Source organism: Dreissena polymorpha, chromosome 6 (assembly GCF_020536995.1).
Source record: "Dreissena polymorpha isolate Duluth1 chromosome 6, UMN_Dpol_1.0, whole genome shotgun sequence".
In the NCBI taxonomy this organism is placed as follows: Eukaryota; Metazoa; Mollusca; class Bivalvia; order Myida; family Dreissenidae; genus Dreissena; species Dreissena polymorpha.
This window is the reverse complement of record NC_068360.1, coordinates 6,105,724-6,116,322: the sequence shown is the minus strand read 5'-3', so window position 1 is coordinate 6,116,322 and position 10,599 is coordinate 6,105,724. Positions and strand designations below refer to the sequence as shown.

Genomic DNA, 10,599 nt, shown 5'->3' with positions numbered 1-10,599 from the left:
TGACCCTTACTTACTAACTTACTCTTACCACAAAATGATTTTAAAAAATTCACAATGTCAGTCACATGTAAGATTTTAAAAATGAAAGTTAGACTGGGAGCAAAAGGTTAATTTTGTACTTTGAATTATACATAAAAACATTTCTAATGAATTTGCACGGAATAATCATTAGGAATAATCATTGTTGTGTATTGTGTGTTTGCTGTTTTCTATTGACACATTCCAGTCCAGTTCATGTATGTAAATATTTTTTAACATATTATGACATATATTAACCATAATTATTTCTTATATTTACATTTTTGGTATCCATTCATCACTTTTTTCGTTCAACTGTGGAATGTTTGAAATTGAACACTTTGTACTTTCTTTTCAGACGCACAACAACAACCATGTGTGAATGATGAGATCTCATCCATCACATCAGTTAAACAAAAGTTGGTAAGATAATTAATCAAGTACACAGTATAAAGTTAGCTTATTTATTCGTGTAGGTGTGTCCATGTTACAAAACACATAAAATAATAAGGTTGAAAAACGTTATCATAATCACAAATTAATTATGTGACATAAATATCGTTATTTATTAAGTTACTTGTTACAGATACATTTCAAATTGTAATAAATGCATAAATCAAAATATCTTTGTCGTTGAATGTACATGTTTGTATGTATGACAGCTCATAAAGATCGATTGTCCATATTTATTAATGAATATTTATCGTTAGATACAAGTTATTTCGCAAAATACCAAAATAAAAACATTGGGCATACTTACATATGAGTCCAGCTCTGTGAAAAGGGGGTTTAATGCATGTGCATAAAGTGTCATACCAGATTAGCATGTGCAGTCCGCACAGGCTAATCAAGGACAACTTTCTGCCTAAACTGGATTTTTGCTAAGAATTGTCTTTCTAAAAACGAAACATATAATACAAGCGGAAAGTGTCGTCCCTGATTGGCCTGTGCAAACTGCACAGGCAAATCTGGGACGACATTTTCCGCACATGCATTAAACCCCATTTTCTCAGAGCGCGACTCATGTAAAGTTATTATGGTGATTTATTAAATACATGTTATCTAAAAACAAGAAACCGTCGGAGACGGGTGATGCTCCCCAAAGTGTTTTTTTGTCACAATATTGCACTATATATTCAGATAAAAGGGAACGTTTTGAGGGCACAGTAGTTGGGGGGGGGACAATAATTTTTTTATAGACAATTTCAAAGGGCCATAACTCTGTGAAATATCATCTGACCAGAACCTGCTGATAATATGCACATCTCCTCTTGGTCGTGAAGCTTCCCATAAAGTTTCATTGAATTCCGGTCATTAGTTGCTGAGAAATAGCCCGGACAAGAATTGCACTATATGTACAGTTAATGGAAAATTTTAAAGGGCCATAACTATGTAATAAATCATCCGACCAGAACCTGCTGATAATATGCACAACTCCTCTTGGTAGTGAAGCTTCCCATAAAGTTTCATTGAATTCCGGTCATTAGTTTCTGAGAAATAGCCCGGACAAAAATTGTGCACTGGCGGACAGACAGACGCACGGACAGACGAAGCGGCGACTATATGCTTCCCCCAAAATAAATTTGGGGGAGCATAAAAAAGGTTAATCACATTTCACAATACCAATTGTAAAAATCAATTGAATATTTTTTTTTTTTTAGTAAATACAAAAAAGTTATTGTTTTTTTTACATGGACTTGTAGAAAATAAATTAACGAGTATACATAAAACGGCCACCGGAAAAACTTTGCGAAACCGAAATTTCGCAAACTAAAGTACCCCATTTCTTAAAGATTTGCTACTTTGAGACATAGTATGCGATAAAAGTCTTATCGTTGATTAATAATTGGTTATTTTCACTCAAAAAACGCGTTTTCTTCACTATGAAATTTATAAGCAAAGTTGGGGTTCCCATGGGATTTTTGCATTTTCCCATGGGATTTTCGATATTCCCATGGGATTTTTTCTCCCATGGGATTTTTTTTCTCCCATAATTTGCAAATGGGAGAAAAATCCCATGGGATTTTGAACATTTAAAAAAACGTGTTTTATTTGCGTTTGCAAGTATTTTAACGTTATTTAAGGACTGTATATTGGTTTTATGCCAATTATATATAAAAATATTTAGTAATAAAAAAATCCCATTTTAAAATGGGAGAAAAAAATCCCATGGGATTTTTTTCTTATTTTGAGAGATTTATTCATGAAACTTTCAGAAACATCATATTTTATGAAATGATGAACAACTACGATATTTTAATGCGTTTAGTCGTGTTTAAAAAAAAATCCCATTGGATTTTTAAATCCCATGGGATTTTTAAATCCCATGGGATTTTTTTTTCACCCATGGGATTTTTTCTCCCATGGGATTTTTTCCCATGGGATTTTTTTCCAATGGGATTTTTCAGTTTCGTAAGCCGAATAAGTTTCTTAATGCGAAAAACAACAATAAAGGAAATAATAATTATAATTTTGAATAATAAATTGAATAATATAAATAACATGAATATTTTTAAAATGAGTTACAATTAAAGGTTTATGCTAGTAGAACTTATCATTTCTTGTTCGAGCAGATGGTTGAGTCCAATTGGTGAGTATGCCAGCTTAGAACCAGTATAAATGCATCGCAGACAGACAACGCTGTCATACTGTACACACCGCTGAGTAACAATCTTTATTGCATTTCATTTTGCAACAGAAAATGACCTCCGTAGTATAATTGATCTTATATATGCCCTCTGCTTTTGAAAGCGTGCAACACATTAACATAACAATAAGTCCATGCCAAAAACTATGTGCAAATTCCATTCAAAGCTATATACATATTATAAAGGTCAGATGACCCGCGTCATGCGAAAATGGGTCTTATGTCATATGCGGCCGAAGTTGGTCCATCCTAGCTTGTCCAACCGCACAGTCTGGTCAGGTACTACGCTGACTGATATATAAAGTCAAGCCATGATTCGTGGTCTCATATCCAAACTCGGTAGCTCCTGTGCGAAACTTTCACCGGAAACGACGGCACCGAGACGGGCGCTCGAACTTTGCGAATGCGCGTTATATGTTATATATAAGAGCGCGATGTGTTTTTTCTTGCCTCAAATTAGTAAGCCCAATCAGCGTTTTATTGTGTTCTTTGCTTCTACTATTAACAAGAACTTCAACTGATACGAACATGAATTTTATTTTAATATGTTTATTTAATGCTCGGAAAACTTATTGTATATTTAGACTACTACTTATAAAACAAAGTCGGGTTTTCAACATCTGTTTTCGGCATAAAAATTGTTATTCCAAACCAGATTTTACGCACTTTACTGTACAAAATACCGTTAGGGCCACCGTGGTTACTCATTAAAATCCAGAGGGCGAGAATGCGAGAACGCGAAAGTACGATGACGACAGTGCGACAATACGATGGCGACAATGCGTTCGTACGATTGCGAAAACGCGCTAGTACGATGACGACAATGCGACAGTGCGACAATACAATGGCGGCAGTGCGATAGTACGGGGGCGACAATGCGATAGTCATATCGTACTGTCGCCGTGGTATCATCGCAATGTCGCCATCGTTCTATCGCATTGTCGCCATCGTATTGTCGCACTGTCGCCATCGCATTTTCGAATTGCCGCCATCATACTATCGCGTTATCGCATTGGCACCATCGTACTATCGCACTGTCGGCTATCGCCATCGTATTGTCGCACTGTCGTCATCGTATTTTCGCACTGTCGTCATCGTATTATCGCACTATCGAACTGTAGTATTGTCGCCATCGTACTATCTCACTGTCGCCATCGTATTGTCGCACTGTCGTCATCGCACTGTCTGATTGTCGTCATCGTATTATCGCGTTCTCGCATTGTCGCCATCGTACTATCGCATTGTCGCCATCGTATTGTCACCCTGTCATCATCGTATTGTCACATTGTCGCCATCGTACTATCGCGTTCTCGCGTTCTCGCCCTCTGGATTTTAATGTGTGACCACGATGGCACTAACGGTATTCCGTAATACTGCTAAAGCACAGTATGATTAGGTCACTCCCAATGCTCAAATCTCTATGTCTATTTTAGTAACAACACATGTCTATGGAAGGATATTTAGGTAAAAGTTACATCATTCGTGGTGAATATTTACATTATGACTGATGCTTATTCTAATTTGCTTTATGACAATTCCAACATGCTTGTTGTCTATTCGTTTATACTTGATGATTGCTGCAACATTACATCATTCATGAATAATATTTACATTATGCGTGATGTTTATTCTAACATGCTTCATGACAGTTCCAACATGCTTGTTCTCTTTCGGTTATACTTGATGATTGTTTCAACATGCTTGGTGACTATCCAATTTTTGTGTGTTCATTATTCCTGAAACCAGTCATAATCGGTTTTGCCACTAAGCGTCATTAACAACGGCAGTTAGCAACAGGCAGTAAGCAGAATGCAAGTTACTAAATTATGACATCAGGTGGCGCGCGTTTATTTTCCGTATGTTGAATAAATTACTTTTCGGAAAAAAAAAAGCGAAAACATCCGAATCATTTTGACTAGTAAACTGAATAAGCTGAATTAGTTCCCTTCGTTATATAATCTCCATTAAACTAAATACGTTCATTATTGCCATGAAGACCAGTAAGTTTACACAATGAATTGACTGCCGTGAATGTTTTTGATATTTGTAAGATGCAATTGGCACTCAAGAAATTATACATGTATTTTATTCAGAACATAACGGGGCTGATGTGTTGGAATTGTGGCCCTTCCCTAGTCCAAATAATTACAGTAGACGTAATCTACCGATGTGCATTGCATATCGACCTCATATTTATAAAGTAGCCCAAACCCCCATTGCCACAGACCTGTGCGTGAAACTTTCAGATTTCTCTAGTCTGTTTACCATGCTATAATTACAATTTCTATAAACACATATTTATCATTTTATGACTATATAATGTCTGTGGTATACAGAAAACCTGAAAGTTACAAGTACTCGTGTCTAGTACTGTGCAACTATTGTACTCCTCGTTGAGAAAACAACTACTTCATCTACATGTATTAAAATATCATAAAACATAGTTTTCAATCAAGTTGGAAAATATCAATAAATAAATGTCATATAAACAGGTTTGTCATGAACGTTGACGTCGCTCTTGGTTACAAGAAAAATTCCCACGCACGGATTTCAACCGTCATTGTTTACAATCAATTAAGTGCATAAGTACTTGAATTTGTATAGTGCTTTTCAAAAGTGTCCAGCTACAGGTGGTTAGCGTGTGGCTATAATACTAGTTAGTGAAAACATATTTTGGAATGATAAGTAATCATATTATAACGAAAAATCAACTTTTCTTAAAAAAAATAAGTTAAATATATATTCAACAAGGTATCCAACTCGAAATCATCCGAAAACGGGATGCATCGTTTTAAACAGCCATTACTTCATCAATTTTGCAGCGATTTTCACGATCTTGGTCTTATTCAACGCAGAAATAAATTTCCTTTCTGGAAATGTATATGTCTTGCAATATTTTTACAAATACTGGGTCAACTTTTAAAAAATAACACGATACACAACTCGCGTGACCCAGCTGTGATCGATCAGACAGTATTCATGACTGAAATCTTCACGGGGAAATGGGCATTTTCCCTGCAAAGTTCACGAACCTCGATACCATAATTCAATAAAACGTATATTTTCAAACCTTTGTTTACATACATTTCAACCAACTGACATTTTAAACACAAGAGTGATTTCATTGCTCCAATGCGGAGTTGTGTCTTTACAACTGGAGATTTCATTCATAAATACGGTCTGATCGATAACAACTGGGTCAAGCGAATTATGTATAGCTTTATTTCTTAAAATTTGACCCAGCATGTGTAGAAATATAACAATATATATACATTTCCTAAAAGGAAATTCATTTCTGCGTTGAATAAGACCGGGTCATGAAAATCGCTGCAAAATTAATTTAGTAATGGCTGCTCAAAACGATGCACCCCGTTTTCGGATGATTTCGAGTTGGATACCTTGTTATATATAAAACGGTAGTGATTTTTTTTTTTATATAGAAAATTTGATTTTTCGTTTTAATATGATTATTTATCATTCAAAAAGATTTTTTCACTAATTATTATCATAGCCACACGCTAACCACCTGTGTGTCCAGCACGTGTGCCGGGAGAACAGGGCTTAATGTATTTTTTTGTTAAGCTCTATAATATTTATATCCAATCTATATGAAAAAATGTCGGTGAACATTATTCCGGTGTTAATTTTTGAAAATATTGAGGCATTCGTTAATTATGAATCTAAAACGGAACATTAATCCGCAAAAAAAAAACACCGGGCATATTGCATATTAGATCGGACACATGAAATTATTTCGAAAGAAAGCAATAAGAGTTTCAATTCTACATGAGTAAGTCTCGCTGTGCACGATTACGCTCTTACTGCTCGTATATATTTGACTCTTGGCAAATACCTAGTGTTTTATTTTGCTTATTCTAAATTGTGTCATGCATCTATATGTACTTAAAGCAGCATGACCAACAGCTCTTTCATATGTGAAAGAGATTGACACGAAATACCTACCCATCTATAATAAAGTTTATATGTGCACTTTAATATTATAGTTTTAAAGCATTTTATGTGGTGCAATTTTATGTGGTACTCTAGTAAATTTGAAATTATGTAATCGATTTCCTCTCAACATACATGCAAAGTTCCAGATAACTTTTTCAGCAAAATCTTGGTTTACACTCTATAATAATCCAGCCTTAAAGTCTATTATTAATTCTTTTTTTTCAGGTAAATATAATTTTTGGCACATCCGCATTTAGGTTTATAGTCTAAGAAGAGCTAATGACAATTGCCGGGTTACAGCAGACTTTTTGCGATAAAAGGACCTGATAATGGAAAACGTTCGGCTTTTCGATTGTTGTAAAGATGGTCTGTTATTCATAATAACGTTAAAGTGCTGTTGATTTCATAATTGTAATGAGGGCCTAGACGAGTGGGAACTCATTGATAAAATGTTTACATTATATGCATTGATATTGAGTTTTACGCATGATCACACATTTTGAATTCTTATTTTATTTTTCCAATGTGTAACCGTACGCACAGAATTTAAGTCTACCTTTTTACTAAATTTAATTCAATTTTTTACGACTTTAAGCGTCTTATCTGGAGCTCTGCATACATGCATTAGTAGCATATATTGAAATATATCCATAGACTTTCTTTGGTTATTGAAGGTAAATTACTGTACAAAAATTATGGTTAGTCATTAACCAAAAAAAAAGTTAAGTCTACAAACACGCGGTTAATTTCGGTTCAGTAGCAAATATCTTACAAAGGTGCGCAACTTCTCCTATAACATAAAATTTCCGTTATACGCCGTAAATTTCCGTAGTCCTCCGTAGCATTTCGGAATGACTGTCAATTGACATCATTGTATCATGCATGATAGTATGTTGCTTTGTGCTTGGGTGAAACTCACATCTTACCATCGCGTTAATTTATTAAACGCATTAATATTTGATTTCATTATGCACTGCGCCTATTGCACAAGTCTCTCAGCACAAACCAACATACACATATGCAGCATGCAATTAACGAACAAGAATGTTGCATCTGTACACATGCATGATACCATTAAGCAGAATGTAAATAGACATTGGACATCAGGCAAGATGTAAGTGTCATCAAGCATGAAAAGGTGTCTACATACTAATTGAAAGTACCATCAAGAATCATGACACAGTCACAAAGAAGGATGTAATTTTTACCTAAATACCCTTCCATATTTGTCGGCACTGTGTGTTTGCTTAATTTCACTGAAGAACGTCTACTGGTAAATCTTACAAAAAAAGTGATAAATAAGACTGAGTAGCAATTTTTTCTGCGTTGCTGTTTAACGTCAAATTTGGCCTTTCAACGAACTTCTTAAAAGCCCATTGAATTTTAATGAAGAAGTTTCCCGCTTGTAGGTCCGAATGAATTAAATCAAATTTTGCAATTGGCAATTTGATAGAAATCCCCATAAAACATTGCACATAGCTTTCTGAAATAAACAGGCCACATTGAACGCATTCACGATATCCAACAGCTCTCTTTGCAAAGACCTATCTAGTGTTTCTTGGCCGTGTAAGATCTATAATTAGAACATCGTCACCTAAACATCTACTAATAGAAGAGCATATTTTGGTGAAACAAATTCAATAAGAGTATAAAACGTCCACGATCAATAATGTGTAGTTTGTTAAAGATATCACGGCAGTAAAAACATAGCACTTTAAAGAGACCACAATCTAGTACATTTGGTCAATTGTTGCGTCCGTGGCGGACAATACATTTTTAAAAAGAAAGCGTACAAAAAAGCAAACACAAAGTTCTTCGTAAGCTTGTTTTAATCTTAAAAACACATAATCGACAGTCATTCCAGTCAAATACAATACTAACAGTCAGCACTCTAGAGATCAAAATTGCGGATATAAATATTTAATTCAGGGATATCAAGTGTATCAAGTTCGAATTTCGGAAAAAATAGCCGGTAGTCTGGGGCATTAGGTCCCTTACAGGGATAAAAGGTAAATCCCCGCCCGAGCCGTAGCTAACTGATTTATTGTAGTCTTTCTAGTTGCAATTTCTGGTGAGTACAATGCGGAATATTACGGATATTTGCAACATGTCGAAGATTTTCGGAAAGTAGCGAAGAGGTTTTCGTCAGTTAATATTCATGTCCGTGCCGGCCGCTAACTTATCAGAATCAATAAAAAAGAACCAGGAAAAATCGGTACCGATCGCAAATTTCCGGAATTCCGATAAAGCTTCAACATAATTTGTTCTCAAATGATCGCGTACTCGAACGAATCTGTCCGTACGCCTCCAACTCCCTTTAAATCTCATCGGACGTACATTGATTTCAAAATCTATCCTTGACGACTCAAATCATATTTCCTGAATAGTTTGGCCTATTTTGGCCTATTGACGTCCCTGTAATTATAACAATGGTATTTTGGATAAACACCGCTAAGTTGTTGCAATATAATAACCGTTTAAAATAGTTACCGGTTTTCATTTAATAAAATGATTAAGTCATATTCGAGATTTCAGCGATTGCCAATATTTTGCTTTTGTTTCTCATAAGCATATGGTGCTTGGTATCTGCTATTGACTCCTATGTAGATTGCAAATATTACATAACCCTTACAGCGGCCGAGCGCAGATATCTGCATTTGGCCGCTAAAAAGAAAAATCTTTGCGCATTAATTCAAATCTCATTATCATAATCAAAATCATCATCATCGTCGTCGTCGTCACTACTACCACCACCACCATCATCATCATCATCATCATCATCATCATCATCATCATCATCATCTTCTTCTTCTTCTTCTTCTTCTTCCTGGTCCTCATCATCATCATTAACAACAACAGCAACACCAACTTAACATCATCATCAAACAACAATAAACATCGGTAGCATACAATGTGCTTCATCAACCATACATAATTATATGCGTTAAAACACCATAATAGAACAGCATGAATGAAGCTGTCTATTACTCTTTTATATTTCCTATACCAATATTTTTTTTCGTTAATTGAAGGACTAGTTGAAATCTTCTATAAAAGCCCTCCCACCCCCCAAAAATAAAAAAAAATAAAACATAATAATAATAACCCTAGCAAACAACAATAAACATAGGTTAGTTAGTATACACTGTGCTTTAGCAACCATGCATAATGAATGTTTATGACTTCGGACCGTTGTGATCAAATTTAAAAAAGCAAGATGGTATGTATGCGGCACACAACACATAGATAATTAAAGTTTTATACCTTAAACGTAGTTCATCAAAATAAAGATAAGTTATTATCTATGTAATACTTAAATTAGGTTTATAACGTATGCATATTTGTCTAAAACTTGTGAAATGTGATTCGTAAGCCGACGACAACATTATCATTCGGACCCTTCTCCCCACCTAACAATCGAGATTAAACACCTGTGGAGATCCCGATCTTATCAATGAATAAACCGGTTCAATGATGTCAAGTCAAATAAAACATACTATTACTATCCAAATAAATATCTATCAAAAAATGTAAATTGATATACCTACTTAACTAAAACTAAACTTAAACGATTAGCAAGAAAAATATATAAAGAAGAAGCAGGCAAAGTAGACAAATTAATTGTAACATATGTTTTCTCAGTCTCCCACTGTTGAACAATATAAATAGTATTTATCGCCACCCCAAAAGGGATCTTTATCACACGTTTGGCTCAACTAATATATAATTGTGACAGGACAAACTGTCAACAAATACCTTGTTAATGTTTTATACATAACTCCAATCAAAGGTCAACTTCCAAGGAAACTGCGGCATGTTAAAACTGTTGATTATGACAAAATGTTGTTTAGTACAAATCAGTACAATAGCGTCTGTTATGTGGCCTATACTAATCCAGTTAAATAAAACTTTAATCGCAGAAAAGTTTAGATTCATTACACCTTTAAAGGGGCCTTTTCACAGATTTTGGCATTTTTTTT

At 34.8% G+C, this 10,599-nt stretch overlaps 1 long non-coding RNA gene across 1 annotated transcript in view; it reads left to right on the top strand.

Moving 5' to 3' along the window:
* The first annotated feature begins 359 nt into the window (after nt 1-359).
* The window catches only part of LOC127835281 (uncharacterized), a 22,467-nt gene continuing 12,227 nt past the window's right edge, over nt 360-10,599 (top strand). Inside the window, exon 1 of the long non-coding RNA XR_008028444.1 lies at nt 360-441. This is a non-coding gene — a long non-coding RNA (uncharacterized LOC127835281). The remainder of the gene's footprint in view (nt 442-10,599) is intronic.